Raw genomic sequence first — 22,454 nt, 5'->3', positions numbered from 1 at the left:
CCAGGTCAAGGTAGGCAGTGTGAACGATTTTGCCCTCATCAATTGCTTTGGTGTCCTTCTCAAAGAAGTCCACCAGGTTGAGTAGCATGATCTGCCCTTGATGAAACCAAACTGGGTTGGGTCCAGTGGCTGGAGGTTATCTGTAAAATCAAACAGATCCATGAAATCATATCACGACCATTAACACACTTTCATATAGTAAAACAGGCACTGACAAGTGAGTTTTATATACAATACCCATAAAACCAAAGATACACAACACATGTAATGGCATCTACAAGGCGCACTTTCTTCTTCTGTCACTAATGTTGTCTTAATCAGCCATGCCCCCTAAATCTTGCATTTTTGGCAGTATGGGTATTTTTATATATATATATATATATATATATATATATATATATATATATATATATATATACACACACACAACCATTGGGCCACAAGTGAGCATGTGCAGCAAAACTGGGCAAAAAAAAAAACTGCTGATTTCTTGTGGATGACAGCACCACTCCTAATTCTCACCACTTGCACTTAACAGAGGATCAATAAACAAAGAAAAACGCATTCTGAATACCACGGCTGAATGCTTTTTTCTTTGCTTATTGACCGTTTTGGAGCTCAGTCTGGACTTTAACTGCTTCAGCTCTCATCGACACATTCTTTTGCACCTAACAGAAGGAATGGTAGGGCTTTCACCTCGGAGAAAATGAATACGCCAAGAGCATTTAAATGAGGGAAGAGAGATGGTCAAAGAAGCCAGAAGAGAAAGTGACACATACAAAAGAGAATACAAGGTGTGATGTAAATCTATGCCAGTCTTATTGAAGAAAAAGGATACAGCCCTGACTACAACACTGGTGTTCCAATGTCAATTATCAGCTTGGGAGTCTGGTGGAACTAATGAAGGCAGGATGGACATTCCCATCCTGGATGAGAAGAGAAAGTTTGGGTCTGAGTCATAAGATGCCATGATGCCCCACAATGGAGGAGTGACACACAAAGAGTAGAAGCTGGGACGGTGTACAGTTCACCAAGCTGCTTCTTAATAGCCTTGATCAGTGGTGCACAGAAGTGAGCATTCACACTGGGAAGGCATAGTGGCCATTATGATGACTTAAAGAGAAAACCCAAGGTGGCTGCCTGCATGACAACTCCTCCAAGTGTCACCCAAGATGAACAAATGGAGTGACTGGAAAAATGGCAAACTGGTGACTGGCAAGCAACACAGAAGAAAAGAAAAAAAATGTGATGCAAATCTGTGGAAAAAAAAATTGACATGGTGTGATGCAAACCTGTAACTCTCATGTTCCACTATAATCAGGTGTTTTTGCTTTTTTGTACTTCATGTAACAAGGTCGTAGCTGAAAAGGAGACATTTGGTTTAGTCTATATACATATAAAATACACATACACACACACAGATATATATACATATAAACATACACACAGAAATAGAAATCCACCCACACTACACACAACTACAAGTCATGAGTACATCACACACTAACAGTGATGACCCCCCCCCCCCATTATAATTTCAGCCACATTCTACAGTAGTACAAACACTTCCTGTATATTTTCTATAGTAGCCATATGCAATTCCCTGCTTGGCTATGTCACTTGTGGCTAGCTGGTCAGGTCTGTAACTTTTGACAAGCACATATGTGTGCTTGACAAACTAATCACACTGGGTTACAAAGTCTTACTCAATAGTACCTAGAATAGTCAATACCTTTCAAATCTCCCCGATTTTCAGAAATGTCCCTAATTTTGACTCGAAATTTAAATCTGTTTCTCTTAATCCCTCCTAAAACTGGTGACTTTTGGAGAAAATGTGGTTAACTACCCTTAATAAATAATAATAATTAGAGCTACAAAAATTTTTTTTAGTTCAAAAATATTTATCAGTTCACATTCTCTTAATCTGTCGATGTCAAAAACAGTGATAATATTTTAAAAGTGCACCTGATTATTTCTGGATTTGTCCCTGATTCTGTTGAGAACTATGGTTAAACAGAATGCCAATATACTAGCCTACCTGCTGAAATGGTTACTCCTTATAAAATAGCAAGTCAGTTTACTTAGAATAAAATCAAGTTCCAGACTCTATAATAATCCACTGTCTCTATGTGATATCCCCGAGGAGCAACACGTCTTATATAAAGGATGTCCCTAACTACATGACATGTCTCAAATCACAATATTATATACTGAGCGCCTCACCTCAATTTTATGGTGTCAAGACCTTGACCCCTGTCTTCTGGAAGACCGTACCTGTAAACCAGCCCAACTCAGGTCATAGTAGAATAATCCAACGGACTAAATCACCTAACCATTTAAAAATACAAACGAGTAAATAAATTGCTACCCAGACCCCAGCATCCAGTTTAGTATACTACCACTCCATATCCAGTATCGTCTGTAACACAAGAATGGGTGGGGTGGAGACGTCTTTGTTTTGTAAACCGTGTGTTTGTATTATAATCTGCAATCCTTAAATATGAAAAGTGGAAATGGTCACAAACCACCCAACTCAGAAAGTACGTTACATCTCCAGGTCCAATCTTCGAAAGAGTTTTCTGATTTGCTTTCCAGCCTTTTTGACTGAATATATCTAGGACATGCTTCAATTAACTTTCTAATGCAAGCAGTACTGTCCCGTTAACCGAAGAATCACAATAAAGTCTGCACATATTTCACGTCCATCTGTTTTCTGAAAGCTTTAGACTTTCCTTGTGACATACCCGTTAGATATAAAAATATTTGGTTAGTTCCTCCACATTTCACTTCATCCTAAGGAATGTGCTACAGCCTTTGTCCGTGATCAGTGAGAAGAAGTACTTTTTCACATGGTACATTTTCTTCGCAGTTCGCACACCTTTACCCCAATAGAAACGCAAGCATTTCTAAGCTCGCTACTGTTGCAATAGGTAGACTGCGAGCAAGGTAGCGCGCCGCGGGGGGCTTGTCAGTCAGCGCAGCTCTAGCGGGGGCGTGGCCTCGTTGAGCGCCCTGTTGCTATGGCGACGACAGGGGATTTCGTGGCGTTGCTTTGCAGTTTGATTTCTTCACCGTACGGATGAAGGAAGCAGCTGCCGATCTCTGACACCCAGCACCGCCACTCACTGCCATATTGTATGCCAGTAGCAGAAGCACTAACGTGGCCGGCCACCGTGAGTATCCTACCCGTCGGGGACGTAGGTTACTGAAAAGAGTAGGCGAGCCGGGGAATGCCGCTCGGTAATAAATCGAATGTAAAGAGAGGAACAGCTGGGAGGGGAAGCGAGATTCCACTCAGCACCCGTTTGCGTTTCTGTGTCCATTAATGTGAATAATACATGATAAGCAGTTGATATGAAAACTGATTATGGCGCTAATCGAATTCTGAAACCTGAATACTGAGCAAGAGAAATACTGGATACAGATTATGTTAATGGTGAGATTACGCACGCTTCATCTCTTAATTATTACATAGCCTTAAATTGAACATAAGTAGGCACTACTGTGCGGATTTTCTAATGTGATGTGTTTGGTGGGGGTATAGGGGTCTTTGACAAAGTCACTGCGCTCTTGCAGTGTAGGCGCCTGAACTGTACGGTGTAGAAAAACCCAAGGTTGCTAAAGCTGCATGTATTTGGAAATATGACCCAAAATGCGTTCCCACCAGAATAATAAATAACACAGCTGGGCTTGTCGTTTCCTTTCCGTGTTCGATACCAACACAGTACTAATGTTGTCGAGCGCGGGACAGTGCTGTTCCTTTCTTCTCTCCCCGCCCGGCTGTGTGAGGGTGTTTGGCTCGCTGTCGCAGGACAGTGTCACTGAATGACAGACACGTGGTGCAGCAGCGCCGCGCGGGCTGCTTTGGGTGTAGGAGCTGCACGAGCTGATTGCTAAGCGCCTCCTATTAGTTTCAAGACAGTTTGCCTAGGAAATGTACTACGTGGGTGAGTGAGGACACTGTAGTCAGTTCTGTACTCTTTTGTAGCGTCACACGCTGTAAATGGAAAGCCCAAAGTAAGATTTGCGCATATTATGTGATGCAATGATGCTGTCTCACATATCCAATAATGTTGGAGGCTGAGCACGTCAGACTAGATAGGGTGGACTTGAGCTGGCTTTAGAAATGTTTAGCGCAGTCTTTCATTTCCTTTTTGTGCACGTGTCTTTTAGGAGGAGTTTTCATGGGCTGAACTAGTTTACCCTCCCAGAAAATACAGAAATGTCAGTAGTTGAATTTCCTATTCTAGAACCAAGCATCTAGAATTAGTGGGAGTGTTAGACCTCCATTCCACATAAGCGACTAAGATGCGTTTAAAATAATTCTGTGTATTCAGTCAAATACGCACTGGTGCAATTATATACCGTAAATAATGCTTCAGGGGGGCATTAACAGTATGTGTTGATTAGATTGGTCTTTTGGTTGCTTAAGCATGCTACTGTTAATACCATTTAGTAAGCAAAAGTGGCCATGTGCTTACTGTTCACAGCTGCAGGATGTTTATCACTGTGATTTGCAGTCCTTGGGGGAGGATTGCATGCTATTGAGTCCCTCCATGAAGCAGGAAGGGCAAGTAGTGGGGTTAAATTTAATTAGCAGATGCTTGCTGTCTAGTTGTTGCTGTTTTTTTCTTTCTGTTATCTCTGCTGTTCACTGACAGTTCATTATGTTGGGAGTGTATCACTGTGTAGACTTGTATATTTCCAGGCTACCAAAACTGTAGCACCACAGAGGCATGCCATGGTGGTTGTATTGCTTTCAGGTTAATAAATATGTATCCTAAATTACATACTACTCAGTTTCATGAAAAGTTCCAATTTATAACACTGTAATTTACATAGAGTTCAGCTCTCCCGACTTATTTACTTGGTTTGCGATAGTCACTTGTCTTGCATGTTTAAAAAAAAATATAAATATATATATATATATATATATATATATATATATATATACATATATACACACATAGGCATAGTTTTTATTCAAACTAAAGGGGTGGCGAAAGCCACATAACTATGGGCTAGGCTTATAAATGCCCTTGGGCAGATAGCCTAGTATGAACCTATGAACCTATATGTAATGTAGTCATTTTAGTTTTATAAAATTAAGTGGGACTTTTATGGGAAAATGGTCACATAGCTTCACTGGATATGTTACTTGATAGTACTGATTGTTTTGTGGTTATAACTGGTAGGGATACAGTTTAAGGAATTCTCTCTGCACTTGCCTAGAATGAAGAGGTCTGTGTTCATTTGCATAATTTTGTATTAAAAGTTTACCGTGGTAGACCTACTGCAAGTATGGCAGTTTGCACAAAGAGAATAAACGCTCTAGTACCGTTTTTGGAATTATTACATACTTGCCTACCCTGTTTTATATTTTAGAACGATTTTGTGAATGTGTTTGCCTACTTAATAACTTGATTGTTCAGCTATGAACCTCAAATGGATTGAAGCATTTTTTATATAAACCCAAGTCAATAGTTTTCCCAAGTCTAACTATGCCATCTTTTTAAATCCTGTATTTGTCTTTTCAGAAAGCAGTTGCTTGAAATGCTTTGTTTAGCTTGTGTTTTACAGAGGCTGCAGCTGCACACATTTTTCATTTTCAGTCAGCAGATGACATGCAGTTTTGCTTAAAGCTGCAACCATGAAGCATTTCTGTCCCTAGGAGACTATAATGCCCCAGTTGTCTTGGATACATGACATCATATAGCACTGTAATCAAATATAGGCTTTTGCTGTGCATTTAGGATGCAAATCTGACCTTCTGTAAATTTCAGCTCTTGACTGATCAGCACAGGCAAGGCCAGCCAGTTGTAATTTGAAACAAAGTAAAGAGCATATATAGCATCTGAGTGGATATTAGTTGCAACATTAGTGTTGCTGAATTGCAGGCATTTCGTGTGAGGATCAGTTTCAGTTCCTGACCTTTCTTGTTTTATTTTCTTATAGATTTTTTTGTAGGTTTAGCAGTCCTGGCAAAACTTAGCAGAAGTAATATTGCCACCAGGAATAGTAACAGTGCCCCCTGCTGATGCATTTGCTTATTTGTACTAATGAAGCTTCCAATGTAGTTTTGGCAAGGTTTGAATTTATTTTTGCACAAAGTACAGGAATTGTAGTATTGTGATCAGGATGGATAAAGGAAGCTTGCTTACATGTTTAATTTGATAATATGTCCTACCGTTTGCTGCAGTGAAGACTGGGAAGCTGGATTATTTTGAAAATTCCTCATGGGATCTGTTGAATAACATGCCTCCTAGGATATACTTCACATGGCCTGGTGGTGGGGGCCCTGTTGTTGATATGCATGGCCAGGTATAGGTGTGGACATTAGACCCATTTATCATACTAGCTTTGCTACTGAGGACTGTAGAATTAGTGTTATTACTTCAGAGGTAGAGAGTATATGATTAGTCCAGCATAAGTGCAGAGTTGCAGGTGTGACTTTTAAGCCTTGTTGCTTTCGTTTGAGTGCGGATACAATTAAGTATTTTATTTTTTTCCTCGCAGGGAAGTATTTAGGAAATATGTCATTTAGTCTGCTTGAACTGATTTGTTGTGTTCTAATGCTGTATTCACCTTTTTAGAGTTTGTTTCCTTTCCCAGATATTGAGCCATTTATACGTCAGTGTCTGCAAAGCTCTGGCTAAAGCTGCAGTATTATCGCAGCAGTACAGTTTGATCTTCAACAGTCAAATGAAGAATTTATCTGGTGTTGGTATGCAGTTCTGTGCTGATAGCATGGCGTTACTTAACATTCCCAATAATGTAGGTTTGATGGCAAATTTTGAACCTTTCCAGCAAGGAAAGTCAAAAAGCTGCTAAAGCAGTGAATGCATTTTAGGTGGGAATTCTGTCTGACACTATTCTTCAACAAGTCCTGCTATTAAAAAAAGTGGTTGCGTAAATAAAAAAAAAACATATCTATTCAATGAATTTATTACACATGTAAATCAAAGTACAGTTCACCAAAACGCTGAATCCATTTTTTAAGCCATTCTGGATCAGTGTCTTTTTTCCCATTTTTACATGAGGTTGGGGTGTTGCATCAGCAGTGACAATCATCTAGAGCCAATGTTCACACTGCCAAGGTGGCTGTCCCTGCACTGTATTATAAAATGCATCCTTATATTGATTAATGCCAAGACTTGGTAATGTTTTGAAATATGCAGAATGAATGGGGGATTGTGGGTGACTATTATCTAAGAGTTGTTAGTCTTTTTTTTTTCTCCCAGAAGCATACACAAACAAGGAGGTTTCAAAGATTTCCAAAGTTTTCATCCTTTTCCTATTGGCGGCATACTAACAACGGGTTTCAAAGATTTCCAAAGTTTTCATCCTTTTCCTATTGGCGGCATACTAACAACGGGTTTCAAAGATTTCCAAAGTTTTCATCCTTTTCCTATTGGCGGCATACTAACAAAGGGTTTCAAACCTTTCCCGTGATAGGCTGTACATCAGTACATACTACATCAATAGTTCTATGCTGTCTTTGAACTCCACCTGTTAATTGTGACACCCACACATTTATTAAGACATTATTCAGTAAGTGAAGCTGGAACCCATGACCTTACATGCCTGCACAATGTTTTATTTGAGTTTTTAATTGCCCTTCAGGGAAGTTAGCCTAGTATTCACCTAGTGAAGCTGGAACCCATGACCTTACATGCCTGCACAATGTTTTATTTGAGTTTTTAATTGCCCTTCAGGGAAGTTAGCCTAGTATTCACCTATGAAACTATGTTGTTATTTGTAATACCTTAAAATGGCCAGATGGGGTCTACACAAAACTGAAATGGTTTTAATTTTTAGTGTATTTGAATTTTTTTCTGTGTATTAGGATGTCACGTGACTCAGTAAATGTGGTGTTTTGTTTTTACATCTCTGACACAGTGCCGCGAGTCTTTGACTCTTGTCACCTATCTCCAGAATTTTTTAGGTTTGTCCCGACTGTATGTTGTCAAAAATGCTGTTCTCTGCCAAAAGTAGCTACATTTTCAGGGTTTTGTTGAGTATTCGGATGTCCTGTTGTAGTGGATTTCCTTACTTTCTTTATTAGTTGTAGGGTGTAGTAGCTTTTCTCAGTTAACCAGGTTGTCTGTCTGTGGAGAAGAGCTTCACTTAAACTGTTTTATGCTCAGCGTTCTAGGGTTGGTTTTGTAAGGAAGCTTATTCTCGGCCAAATTGTTGCTGGGACCCTTACTGAGTTGGTGGGGGGAGGTAGAAATAAGAAGGAGTTAAAAGGATTCTTGTTCTGCATCGGGGGCAGGGGAATCGGAACTAAAAAGCCTTGAAGGTGCTAAAGGAATGTTCGGTATTAAACTACAAAAGTTTTTAATATGGGCAGAAAAAATTAATTTTGGGAAGAGGTTATTTGTAGTTTTGGGTTGAGCTGCCTTCAAGGGACTCCATAAGTACAGGATGATCTGTTTCCAGACTTAACTGCAGCAAGAAACACAACAGCAGTAGTACAACCATTTCTGGAGACCACATTCACAAAAAAAAAAAAAATAGACGCAGAATATCATAACCAGCTTATTACAGATTCAAGTTATGGATGCCAATAAATTCAACTCTAGTGAAGCTTGCGGCATTGTCAGGAACACATAACAAAGGATTATGATGGGTGACCTAGTCGTAATCCTTTGTAGTGCATGGAATTTTATCTATTCCATGTACTACCAGTTATGCTTTAAAAGTCAGTAAATCGCTTAACGGTGTCCGACAGCAGCACTCGGCTTCTTTAAGAATTCTTGGCAAAGCTTAAAATACGTGAAGGCAGAGAAAATCCGGAACTATGTCTTTCTCTTGTGCTTAAAAGTTAAAAGAAGATCATGTTTTGCATTGTTTATTTATTTTCTGAAAAATAAGAAGTATGAAACTCTGTCAGGCATTATTGATCAACTGTAATCCTCAGTGAGTTACCAGGAAATTTAAAAAAAAAATGAGAGACTGCTCAACAATATGAGACAAATTCAGGGACTGATGAGAGGCATGCACAACGGGCAGAAGTGAAGCTGTTTTACTTATGCCACTGTTCTTTGCTGGCTATCAGTGCCCACTCTTGGTTCCTAAAGTGAGACCCGATCATAACAGTGCTTTAGGGGTGTTTAATTGCCCCCCCTCCCCAAAGTGCTGCTAGATAAGTCTCCTGCTAAGGAGGTTGTTTACAACTTAGAGTGTAAACTCTGTGCTGCTTTAAAATGAATGTAATGCATTAAGAATAGTTGAAAAAGTTTATTGTGGATGTGTATTTAGTGACCCATTTAGTAGTCGTTGGTATTTGGTCCCTTTCCACTATCTTCAGGCTTTCGTGTCTCTACCAATACACAAACATAGTTCTCTTTTTTTGGATCAAGGGTTTCGTCGAAGGCTATGTCCCAGACTTGTCAGAGTGTGGGATAGTTCTCCCCTCAAGTTTCTTAATGAGCAGTGTGCAAAGACGCTGCCATCATTTGTGGGGAAAGATGGGAACTGAATATTCAATGTGTTTTTTTTTTTTTTTTTTTTTCTTTTAAATATTCTCCATCTTCCTATCACGCCCATGAATATGAGGCCTTTTTTTTTCTTTATTAACCCCCCTTCACCTCCTAATTCCTGTTCTAGAACAAAGGGAAAGGAATACAATTTGTCATCCAGTAGTTATTTTTGCATACTGATCCCCCCCCAAAGCTTTGAAAGTTTGGTGTAGTACCTGCTGTGCTGGTGCATTTTCTGCGCTCCCACAACTTCCAGTTAGACTGCTTGCACTGTGCACCCACAACTTCCAGATAGAATGCTTGCACTGTGCACCCACAACTTCCAGTTAGAATGATTACATGTTCATCTTTGTTTGTACAAGAGCTGCACCTCCAGGCCTTCCCTGGTAGAGCTGTTGTAGTGCAACTCTGCCAGCATTCTTTCCCCAAGGGTTATGAGTTGATATAGGCTGTTGATTCCCAACCCTCTCCGTCTGACACTACCTGTGTCTTTGCTACTCGCTAATTAAACCTAGATCAAACGGGATGGTTACCTGCCAGCTGCAGACTCCTCAGTTCCCATCTAAGGAATTGCCAGGCAATGCAAGAACCAGTTCTCTTTCTCTGCGCCCCCCTCTCTCTCTGTTAGAAAGGCTGCTCATGTGTGCAGTATGCATACACGTGTGTGCACACGGCTGTCCTTTTGCTAATGTTACAGCTGTAATGGCTAAGTTCTGTACCAGATAAATGCATCTCTTAAGATCTTGTTCATAAAGTTAACCATCTCAACGAAAAACATTCAGGAGGTGCAGACAAATCATATGTAAAATTTTGCATACTGCATGCATCATTTCATATAATACTACACTTTGTAATGTTTCACAACAAGACTTCACAATCTGAGGATGCTAATTTCCTACCCGATGGACAAGAAAGCACAGATTTGCACGTTGACATGTTTTCGCCTGTATGTGCATCATGCTGCTGTGCTGTCTCCCCTAGGTACTTGCTCTGGAGAAGTTATATGTGGTTTGTGAATTGCTGTTACATCTGTCTTCAGTTTCTTTCTTTTCGTGATTTGTCAGCCCAGAAATGATTTTGCCAAGCTATATTGATGGCTCTTTATCCAACTTGTTGAATCCTAGCAATGATCACAGAATTCCCTATGGATTTTAAAGCCTGTTGTCATCCTGCCTTGCTGAAAGCCCTCCCAGGGAAGACAGGTGAACAGAGTAGTGACTTTTATTTCATGGCACGCCAACCCTGTTGAACAGTGTCCTTTCCCAGTAGATGTATATTAGCGATATTACCATTTTCACCAAGGTCTTAAGACACTGCTCAACAACAGACCTGTCTTGAGAATTTGCTCTTTGTCGTGTAGCATTTCTTCCCGCTTTCACTGGCAGTGATTGTGACACCCATGGAATTTGCTTAATCTTTTCAGAAATCTTTCTGACTTTTTTTTCCCTTTAATTTAAAAAAATTTTTTTTTTTTTTGAGGAGGTGAGGTGGTTAAATCTTGCAACTTCCTCAGAGGTCCTTTTCAAAGAGGGATACAGACGTGACAAAGCAGTGATGGTGGGTTTGCTGCACAAGAATTTCGGTTAAAGTTTTTTTTTTTCTATAAAGTTTTGTGTGTGTTATGACAGTAGTTAGTTTAGTCTTTCAGTGCTTGTTTTTGTTATGCGGTTTGATTTATTGGTATGCGGTTTCCTGCTGGGTATATTTCCAAGGACTGAATGTGGTGCTTTATGAGCCAAAAGCTTTCCGACTGAGCAGGTGGTTCTATGGGAATGGGGGTAGTTTGGACTTCTGAAGAATTTTGTAGTGACCGGCCCTAGGCTCGATGTTGTTTAGACATCTGTTGTGGCGTTTTTGAGTTTTTCTGTACTGCCAATAACATATGCCAGATATTGTAACAAAGACACAGAAGAGAGGAGTGGGAATAGATGCCTATGACTCTTTACTGACTTGGCAGAAAACTGCCCGAAGAAAACTGTGTGACATACACCATGCACGGGCCTTCTGGGTATCTTCAAAAAGTGATATCAATACGTTTGTTTGTATGAGTGTAGTTGCATGTACTACTTCCCTACGCTTGGTCATTTGACATAATTCGAGTTCAGAGTTGTTACACACACTTGATCTTAATGGTTAATCAGTTGTACACAGGACAGTGGTGAGTGGAGGTTGTTTGACTCCCCAAGGACCCACTTTAAAACCCATTTCCTAGTTGTGAAGTGTGTTACAGTGGTTTCATTCTGACAAGCTGTGGTTCACTGAACTGCAGCTTGGTGAAACGTTATTTGTGTGTGTGTGTGTGTGTGTGTGTGTGTGTGTGTGTGTGTGTGTGTGTGTGTGTGTGTGTGTGTGTGTGTGTAAATAAATATATAATATGTATGCTTTTCTATTTGTATAGTTAATAATATATTCTGTGTTAAGAAATAATTTTGCAAATTAAGTCCCGCGGTTAAATATTTTACTAGTTATTAATAACAGCCCTTCCATCTTCTTGGAGTCTCTAACAGTTTTATTCATAGCTGGTTCTTCTAATGCTTGTTTTCATTGAAATTTTTACAACTGGTTTAGTCATTTTAGTAGGTAATTCATTATCAATCTGTTCTTAATCCTGGTAGAAACAATCTGGCAATGCTTCTCCTGAGTAATTGTGAAATGCTAGTAAGTATTTCTTATGTGGTAATTCAGTTTAGAAATATATATCCCTTTCTGAGTTCAGCAGCTGTGTCATCTAGGACTCTGCTGTCACGTTGCATTTTTCCTAGTGGATTTTTCACTTTTTATCTTTCTTACTCCCAGAAAAAATAGTAAAACTTCTGTTTGTTTTGTTATGGTAGACCCTTTTTTTTCCCTGGATGTCTTCTCCGATTTCTTTCAACTGATGCAATTATGAAGAAGCTGACAGTTTTGCTATTAGTCTTCTCCCATTTAGCAACAAAGGGGCTAGCCCACTGGATTATATGGGGAGTTTGATGCACTGATAAAGCTAGATAAGTGTTGTTTTTCAGTAGCATCACACTTTATCTTGATGTTCTTAACAGATTGAATTATCAACTTTTTCTGCCTGACAGCAGGGTCATTCAAGCCCATAGCGCCTGTTTTGTATACTTCCAGTTAACACCCATGGCTCCTTGTGGCATCCAGAGCTTTTGTTGGGGGGAGGGGTCTAAATTTTTAAGCCAAGTGACTTACCAGCTAATTATAGGCAGTGTTAGAAAGTACTAGAACGTGTTAATAAAACAACACAAAGATTTCCTGCAGTAGAGAAATTAATCAGTTTGTCATTTATTCATGTTTTCATATTTATGCTCGTGTTCTCATATCTTGGAGAGCTGCATGCTATTGAGGGGTATAGCGTGAAATACAATTTTGTGAAACATGAAAATTCATTTTTCAGCGTCCTTTTATATCCAGCTATACTAGCTGTCTTGTTGATAATTATGAAAGTAAGCAGTATATTCATATGTATTTAATATTTCAAAAACAAAGCAATTTGCACACTTATTGTATGGTATCAGGAGAAACCTTGGATTGTGTTGAAGAAAACTATTTGCACTGTAATTTGCACATCTTGAGGGAAATTCAGTGTTACTGATATTATACAGTAAAGCATGCATTTTCATATTTCTGTAAATTTCTTGCGGTCATGTGAAACCTTATGTCTAGGTTGTACAGTTTCATAATTTGTGATATCTTGAAAAGTTTCGAGAAAATGTAATTGTAGGTTTATGTGCATTTATAGTGTAGTTTTTATGTCTTCTTCTTTCGGCTTTTCCCAGTTGTCGCCACAGCGGATCACTACTATAGTGTAATTTTTATGTAAATACTACAAATGCATCTCTGTAAAGGATGCCTTTTATTTGTGTTTGTACAGTTTTGATAGCTTTTATTCACAAAATTTTTATCTTACGCTTTTAAGCTTGATTTTTTTTTCAGAATATGTTGTGGTATGCAAGGATATGTGTAGACTGCTAGAAGTGTGACATTCCACACCGAGGTGTTACTGAGTTAAACTCCACAAGTGTATGAATACTTGGGGAGTTAAAATCATTATCTGAGACAGTTACCAAGGATCTCATGTCTGTAAGACATGTTAGACTTGTGTGAAATGTGACAAATTTTATTCACTTCAGGATACTTTGAAGAGTAATGTGAGCCTTTAATAAATAAGCAAGCAAGTTTGCTGCATGGTCTTTATTGATATAATTCCGTGTGGTATCATCCTTTCATATTATTCTGTGAAACATGTTTCATTCTTAATTCTTTACTGTCATCTTGAGCTGATATTTCATTTGTGGCTAAAGCACACATGCCATTCTCTTATATTTCACAATTCCTGGATGTGTTTCATGGATTCTTATCATAATCTTGACTTTTGACTATGCCAGTCAAAAACTGAAAAGTATCTTGCTGTGAATTTGTAAGCGATCCAAATCTGCCAGCAGCACAATGAGAACTTTTTACTAATTTCTACCAGCAGCACAATGGGAACTTATTACTAATTTCTAACACCGAATGGGATAAACATCATTACATAATCTTGTTTCCTTGAAAAGATTTATTTTTGCACGTAATATACAAGGGCACAGGTGGTGACAGTGCCCCTGTTTCCTTTGAGATCACAGTTCCATTTACTTTTGAGTAATTAGTAAGAAATGCTGGCAAAGTTGAGAGTCATAAGTGAAAAGGCAATGACTTGTTTGCAGTAACTCTTGTATATTTTTCTTACATATGTATTACTGTCTGTAATATTCTTGTAGACAGTTAAAGAGATGGGAGAGATAATGGATTCATTATTAGCTGCTAGGAGTGCAGTCCAGGAAACAATTGAGTATAACCCAATTTCCCTAGATCACTGTCTCATTAAATGACTTGTTAACAATTCAGAGTAAGAACCCTTATTATAGACCTGAGTACTAAGGGTACTTTCAGATCTTCTTTCGGCTTTTTCCCGGTTATGGGTCGCCACAGCGGATCACCTGTCCGCTCATGATTGGCAGTGGAGTTTTACAGTGTCGAGTTGCCAGCCCAACCGTCCACAGAAGGCACACACTCACACCTAGGGCCAATTTAGAGTGTCCAATCCACCTACAGTATGTCTTTGGGATGTGGGAGGAAACCCACGCGACCACAGGGAGAACATGCAGACTCCACACAGAAGGCACCCCAGCCAAGAATCGAACCGGAGAACCTTTTGCTGTGAGGCGGCAACGCTAACCGCTGCACCACCATGGCCACCCAATGAGTTGTACAAAAGAAATGTGGTAGGAAGCAGTGCAGAGGAAGAGAAAAGTGGCTTCTCCCTTATTTAGCCGGTTTCTTAAGGAAGAAGAAAGCTGTCTGTTTGGAATGTTTAAGGGGGTGAAGATGAAAATTAAATGTTTGCTGAAGGAAATGAGAGTGGCAGAAACATAAGTGTCAGAAATGTAGAGAAAATAAAGAAGATGGACAGGGAAAAATTATGGCTTGAAATAAACTAATAAAAGCTTTATAAACATGGTTGATGAACATCTCTTATGGTATTTAATGAAGGAAGTAAAGGTGACCAACTTTATGGATACATAATTAGGTTTATAAAGTCAGCAAGCTAAGGAGAGTAGTATTGCTGAAATTGAATTCATCCTCAAGTCTTGGTGAGTACTAGGTGGACCCTGTTTTTCACAGTATCTCACCAAGACGGCACAGATATGCAGACTTTATTTGTATAGCATATATCATGGACAGAAGTAGGTAAAAAATTAAAAAAGATAGCTGGGTGCACAAGTCCCAGGATAAAAAGTGCCCAAGCCTGGTAGGCGCACTGGTGCCAGGACTGGAAGAACCCTCAAAATATGGAAACATCCCTACAATGGGGCCAGGCCAAGGGGGAGGATAGTCCCCCTGTTGTAGAAGGAAGTAGCAGTCTACAAAAACTGTTAGGCCAAAGAAGAGCCATAAAGATGATAAAGTGGACTGTTTAGGATAAGAAAGAAATCGTGTATTATTAATGTTGTGCAAAAAGCCCAGAATTTCCAGACGCAAGATCTACAAAAAGATTGAGAGAGTTATTAGACGAAAGAAGAATACTTCCACAAAAAAAAAAACGGTAAGATGCTTCAAATAAAAATTTGTGGTCATTTAATACATCAGATTTGTGAATAACAATATATAGACCAAGAAACTTTGATCTGGATAAAAAGGGTACGAGGAAGAGCATAAATATAAACAATAAAACCTCGATACTTTTGAAAAGTATAAAAAGAAATATGGACATGGGAACAAGAGAGAGAGATTTGATAAGGTGCAATATTTATGCAAAGATGAAAGCCAAATTAATCAACATGGAGAAGGCAGTCCCAAAAATATTCGAATAGAAAACTTAGAAGATACGCAGATACATATAAAGGAAAAGTACAAAATAAGCAATTTATTGATGACCCAAAAAAGTTTTATAGAGAATTGGGAAAAGGTAAAAGGAATCATGCTTTGGAACAGGATTCCAATTTACATTAGGCAGAGCCCTTCACTAACACTCTCTTCAAGAGAAACCTTGACGAGTGTATGGGAAACAGAAAATTTACCCCGGGGATCACTGCAGTGGCTCTGCTGGACAGAGGCACAGGGAACTAATGGCTCTGCTGGACCAAGGCAAAGGGAACTAATCTAAGGGGGTGGCGAAAGCCAACACATTCTGGCTAGGTTTATAGATGCCCTCAGGCAGATAGCCTAGTACTTACTGTGAACCTATGAAAGACTCCTCCAAAATGTATCTATTTCTTCTTCTTTTTGAAGCATCTGTGAAGATCCTGTGGAACATAACAAAGATGCTAAAATGGATAGAAAAAGTAAAAGCCAGAATAAGAAGTTTAAGATCTGAAATGGGATGAAGTAACAGCCAGAGAGATCAAAGTTAAGAAAAGCCTCTAACTGGAAAACCCCAGGCCCAGATGCAGTACCTAACTTCTGGTTAAAAGTATTGACATCTTTGCATGAGTAAGAACTGTTTATATGCGCACCCCGAGCAGTCACCAACCCGTCTAACAACAGGAAAAACGATGCTCCTACTTAAGAGTGAACCTGCAAGTTATCCTAAAATTATAGACCAATAACTTGCCTTCCGACGATGTATAAACTATACACTGGAATTGATGCCAACAGAGTTTATAGTCACTTAGAAGAAAATCAATTATGGCAATAGAGCAAAAGGGCAATAAGTTCTATGGAGCACAGGATCATTTGTTGTTAAATAAAGTCAGCGTGGAGAACTGTAAAAAGGGGAAGAATTTAAATATGGCATGGATTAACTACAAAAAAGCAGTTGATAGTATCCCACATTCATTTATAAGAGTGCTTAAAAATATACAAGATACACCTTACACTGATAGACTATATTACAGTAACCATGAAACAGTGGCAGACCACTTGTAATTAAGCCATGATAAAGGACAAATTGTTATTCCAGGGATAAAAATTTTAAAAGGGGGATATTCCAGGTTGACTCTCTCTGTCACTATTCTGCCTTGCCCTTAACCCATTAAGCTGTCTACTAACCATGGCTATAATTTTGTTCCTAGAGAACAGCAAAGTGTAAAGACTTCTCTTTGTCGATGATTTAAAACCGTATAGCTTATCAGATGAAGAACTGAAACCACAACTGCAAGTTGTCAAAATTTTATAAGATGATATAAGAATGTCATTTGGTCCTGAAAATGTGCAAAAGTAACCTTTAAAGCAGGAAAATTGCAGCACCAAGAAAACATTAGGTTGGGACGAGACAAGAATGCGATGTAAAAGAAGTTGCGCAAGAGGGGATGTATACATTTTGGGAATTGATGAAGGTTCAACACTAAAACATAAACAAATGTGAATAAAACTTAGTAAGGAATAATTTAGAAGATCTAGGAACAAAATCCAAGCTATAAACCAATTTGCTCTTCCTGTCCTAACTTACAAAGTTGGAGTGATGAGTGGCCCCAAAACGTGTTGAATAGATTAGATATGAAAACAAGAAGGATGCTGTATGCTTGCCAAATGATTTATAAAAATCACTGCGTGCCAAGATTATATTTTCCCCGTTCCGAAGGATGGGTGGGCCTCCTTACAAAGTTGTCACATATTTTTACGTTTCTGTCTTTGTTGATAAATGGGATACCCAAAAGTGGTTGGTATTTTTTACCCCATTCGCCTTTAACATAATCTAATCTAAAATATTATATAAAACTATGCCCCCCCTTCCCTTATCAGGTTTCATAATTCTTATTGATGGGCTATTTCTCAAAAATTGAAGACACTTCCTCTCATCAACATTTAAATGTTGGTGGGGGGGCATAGTTTTATATAATATTTTATATAATGTTTTATATAATATTTATATAATATTTTAGATTACAATAGTGAAATTTTTAACATTTTATATTCTTCTGGGAATTATGAAACTATATCTATGAATCAAGTCAACATAGGTCACAAAAGAATAGACTTGGCCATAGAAGAATATTTGCTAGACAGTAGAATAACAAATGAAATTTATCAATTCATTCGAGTTGAACATCCCATAATGGCCAAGATTGTTGGCATTCCTAAAATACATAAGAATTTGGAACACCCCCCATTTAGGCCTATAATTTCTGGCTCCCATTCCAAGACTTTTAGGATAGGGGTAGCAATAGATGAATGGACCAAACATGTGCATCAGAAGGTACAGCACCTAACAAAAGATTCATGGGACTTTTTGGGTAAACTCACACCTGACTTATGGAGAAAGGACTTAATATTTCTTACCATTGATGTTATGGAGCTGTTTTCTTGTATCCCTAGAGATATAGGTTTAGATTTTTTTCACAACAGCTTACGAAAATTTTCCACTTTAAGTAGTGATAGGGTGAATTTAATTGTTGACATGATGGGATTAGTCCTTGATCATAACTATTTACAATTTCAAGGTGAGCTATTTAGGCAAACAAAAGGGGTAGCCATGGGCGCATCTTGCGCCCCTATTTATGCTAACATGGTCATGTTAGAATGGGAGACTGAGTACATTTTTAAAAGCAAATTTTATAACAAAATTCAGTTGTACACTAGATTTTTGGACGACTTGTTCATATTATGGAGTGGTTCCATGGATGAGGTGACAGAATTTATGGACTACATAAACAATACCACTACATTTTTGAAATTCACACATACTACTGATATAGTAGGGATACCATACTTAGATACCTACATTAGCAACAATGGGAAGAACTTTACGTCCAGAATTTATAGAAAAGGTACATTTTCTAACGACTACCTTAATTTTGGTAGCAACCACCCTCCCCATATATTTAACAATGTATTCAAAGGGCAGTGCATTCGTGCTGCCCGTATGTCATCGGATAGGGTGGTTATGGAAACAGAGTTGACAACTATTTATGACATGTTTTTGAATAGAGGGTACCCTAAGGATATGTTAGATAACATTATGGACTATGTTAAAGGTGAATGGGGTAAAAAATACCAACCACTTTTAAGTATCCCATTTATCAACAAAGACAGAAACGTAAAAATATGTGACAATTTTGTATGTGTGATTAGATTCAACCCTTATTCCAATTTGGTTAGGGAAATCTTGTATAAGTATTGGGATATTTTAACATTGAATGATGATGAGGGTATGTTTGTGGGCAAACATCCTACAATTGTGTACAAGACTGCATCAAATTTGAAACATTTGTTTGAGCAAGGATATACACATAAAAATCAGGCTAGAGGTACCACCAGTTGTGGAGTACGTAGACAATGCAATTATATAAACACAAGCAAAATCATAAAATTGAATAATGTTATGAAAACACATATAAAATGCTGTAGGGGGAATTGTAATACACAAAGAGTGGTATATTTAGCCACTTGTACAGCCTGTTCAGCTTACTACATTGGTAAAACTGAAAGGAAGTTTAAAACCAGGATTTATGAACACTTATATAAGATCAAAAAGAAAGATACGAATAATGCATTGAGCAGACACATTTGTGAAAAAGGAACTAACCACAGTTTCAGGTTTGCCATCATTGATCAAATTAGTACAGTCAACAGTGAAGGTAACTGGAAGAGCAGACTGTCAGCATTGGAAAGTAGATGGCAGATCCTATGCGATGCAACAAACAATCCTGGTTTAAACGACTTTATAAGTATAAAACCCTTTCTACAGTTAAATATGTGAACATTTTCCTTTTTATTTTTATTTCATTTCATATTATTCCCAGATTTTTAAACATTAGATCTTCAATATTACTTTTTAGTGCCCACTAAGGTATATGAGAATTTTGTAGGATATCTTGCTTTTTGAGTATTTGTGGTAGATTTAACCATTTTCACAGTATCAATATTATTGATTCACACATTTTTGATACAAGATTGTTATACATTACCACTATGCATCTTCACAATATTTTTACAACATTTTTACAGCATTTTTTGTATATTTATACAGAACCATTTTATATATATACATGTACTGATATTTACACCTATATTTATATATTTGTATATTGTTATTTATTGGGATATATAGTATATTTATATAATGTATATTCATATATATTTATTTTTATTTATTTATTACATAATTACATACATATTTATTAATTATTTGGCATTCAATTATTAATTGTGTTTAAATCAAAACACAATTAAATAATTAAATCATCATTCATCAGAAGTATAGTTCTCAACATTTTTAACTTTTTAGAATATTTTTGAAAATTTTTGAAAATGTTTTAACTTATTATGCACATCAGACCCCCTAGTACTATGGACCAATCAACTTCCCTCTCACAATTTCATATATTTATTCGCCCCTCTCAGATACCTTACCTTCTTATCAAACCACGATTTTCAACATTTATACCCCCACGGGATTTCCCATAAGTGGGTTATTTTGTTTAAGAGTAAATGTTGATTAATACTTTTATGCATTTTCATGTATTTTCATATATACTTCAATTCATCAGTTCTTATGTATGTATGTCTCTACTTATTAATTTACACATACCAAATACAATATAGTCAATTCATTTTTGAGCTTTTCACCAGGTGTCATTTTTTGTAAGTCTTTAAGGTTATCATACTTACATTAGATTATATTAGATTATATTATATATACACAATATATTTCACCTTATTTTATTGTTCATTGTTTATGGTGAACAACGTTCATTGAGTAGTTATAGCAGTGCAAGTAAGGACAGCTTCTATGGATGTGTATATGCCTATTGTGTCACATTGCAAAATGATTTGCTAAACACGTACAGTTGTGCATGTTCTTAATGTGTCAATTTAATAGTCCTTGAACTTATGAGTGTTTGAGTTATGATTAAGGACATCAGATGTATTTTATGTATTGTAGGATGGTTATAATTTTACTTGTAATATTTGTATTTTCAGCATGGTGCTTTAAGTAATTACAAGAGATCATATGATCTTTGGCGCCAAAATTAGTTTAAATAAGGTCTTTGTTATTGCAAATATGGTTCTGAGGAAGTCTGAGGTGTAACAGACGAAAGCGCTTAACCACTCGTTGCATTTGTACTGGAATTTGTTGCTACTTTTGTGTGTATGGAATAAAATTGGAGGTTTCATCTTGTGGTTGTCCGAGCTTTTTGGAGACGTGGGCTGACGACATCATCAGGTTTTGTTTTAGCAGTTGGATTTTCCATATTTTTTCGTTGTTGTAGGGGGAAAATATAAAACATGTACGATACGCTAGTTGCATAAGTGTGCACACCCTTAAACTAATACTTTGTTGAAGCACCTTTTGATTTAATTACAGCATTTGGTCTTCTTGGGTACACAACTGCCATCTGTTAGAGACTCTGATTAACCCCAAATAAAGTTCAGCTGTCCTAGTAGGATTTTCCTGACATTTACTCAGTTGTCTGCTACAGCAAAAGCCATGGTTCACCGAGAGCTTACAAAGCATCAAAGGGATCTCATTGTTGAAAGGTGTCGGGAGAAGGGTACAAAAAAATGTCCACAGCATTGGATATACCATGGAACACAGTGAAGACAGTCATCTAAAAGTGAAGAAAGTATGGGACAACAGTGACATTGTACAGAACTGGACGTCCCTCTAAAATTGATGAAAACTGGTCAGGGAGGCTGCCAAGAGACCTGCAGCAACACTGAAGGAGCTGCAGAAATTTCTGGCAAGTACATGTGACAGCAATCTCCCATATTCTCCATATGTCTGCACTATGGGATAGGGTTGCAAGATGGAAGCCCTTTCTTACACAGAAAAACATCCAGGCCCAGCTAAAATTTGCAACTCAATACATCGTTTTCCAAAAGCATGTGGGAAAATGTTTTATGGTCTTATGAGACCAAGGTTGAACTTTTTGGTCACAATTCCAAAAGGTACGTTTGGCGCAAAAACAACACTTTGCATCGCCAAAAGAACACCATCCTCACAGTGAAGCATGGTGGTGGCAGTATCATGCTTTTCGTCAGCTGGAACTGGGGCTTTAGTCAGTGTGGAGGGAATTATGAGCAGTTCCAAATACCAGTCAGTTTTGGCCCAAAACCTTCAGGTGTCTGCTAGAAAGATGAAGAATTTCACGTTTCAGCACTACAATGAACCCAAGCATACATCCATGCAACCAGCGTATTGTACTTTGTAAAATTTTTTAATATTTTTTCCTCTTAACAGATTTGTTATTTTTTAATTGAATTGTACAGGTTATAGAACACATTAAAGGTGGGAAAAGTTTTTAAATGATTTATTGCGGTTTCCTTTATTTATGTCACAAAAACCTGGCATTTTAACAGGGGTGTGTGTTTTTATATCCACTGTAACTTCATACGGATTGCAGGAGTCGTTACTGGGCACATTGCAGGTGCCGTGAAGAGCATTTCTGACTAACATCAAAGATTGAAACAATACTAATTTTATGAACTTTAATCGTACTTTGACTTAGGAATGGGGTCCATTCCAGTCATGGTATTAGAAACCCAAAA

The 22,454-nt window shown here is 37.8% G+C and overlaps 1 protein-coding gene across 1 annotated transcript in view; it reads left to right on the top strand.

The window, feature by feature from the left end:
* The first annotated feature begins 3,040 nt into the window (after positions 1–3,040).
* Positions 3,041–22,454, top strand: part of FOXN2 (forkhead box N2) — a 596,893-nt gene continuing 577,479 nt past the window's right edge. Inside the window, exon 1 of the mRNA XM_044055382.1 lies at positions 3,041–3,436. The gene's annotated coding sequence lies outside the window, so the exon portion shown is untranslated. The remainder of the gene's footprint in view (positions 3,437–22,454) is intronic.

This window comes from Protopterus annectens, chromosome 1.part2, assembly GCF_019279795.1.
Source record: "Protopterus annectens isolate FY-2018-M chromosome 1.part2, PAN1.0, whole genome shotgun sequence".
Classification (NCBI taxonomy): domain Eukaryota; kingdom Metazoa; phylum Chordata; order Ceratodontiformes; family Protopteridae; genus Protopterus; species Protopterus annectens.
Note: the sequence above shows the minus strand (reverse complement) of the source record. Positions and strands in the feature narration are given on the sequence as shown.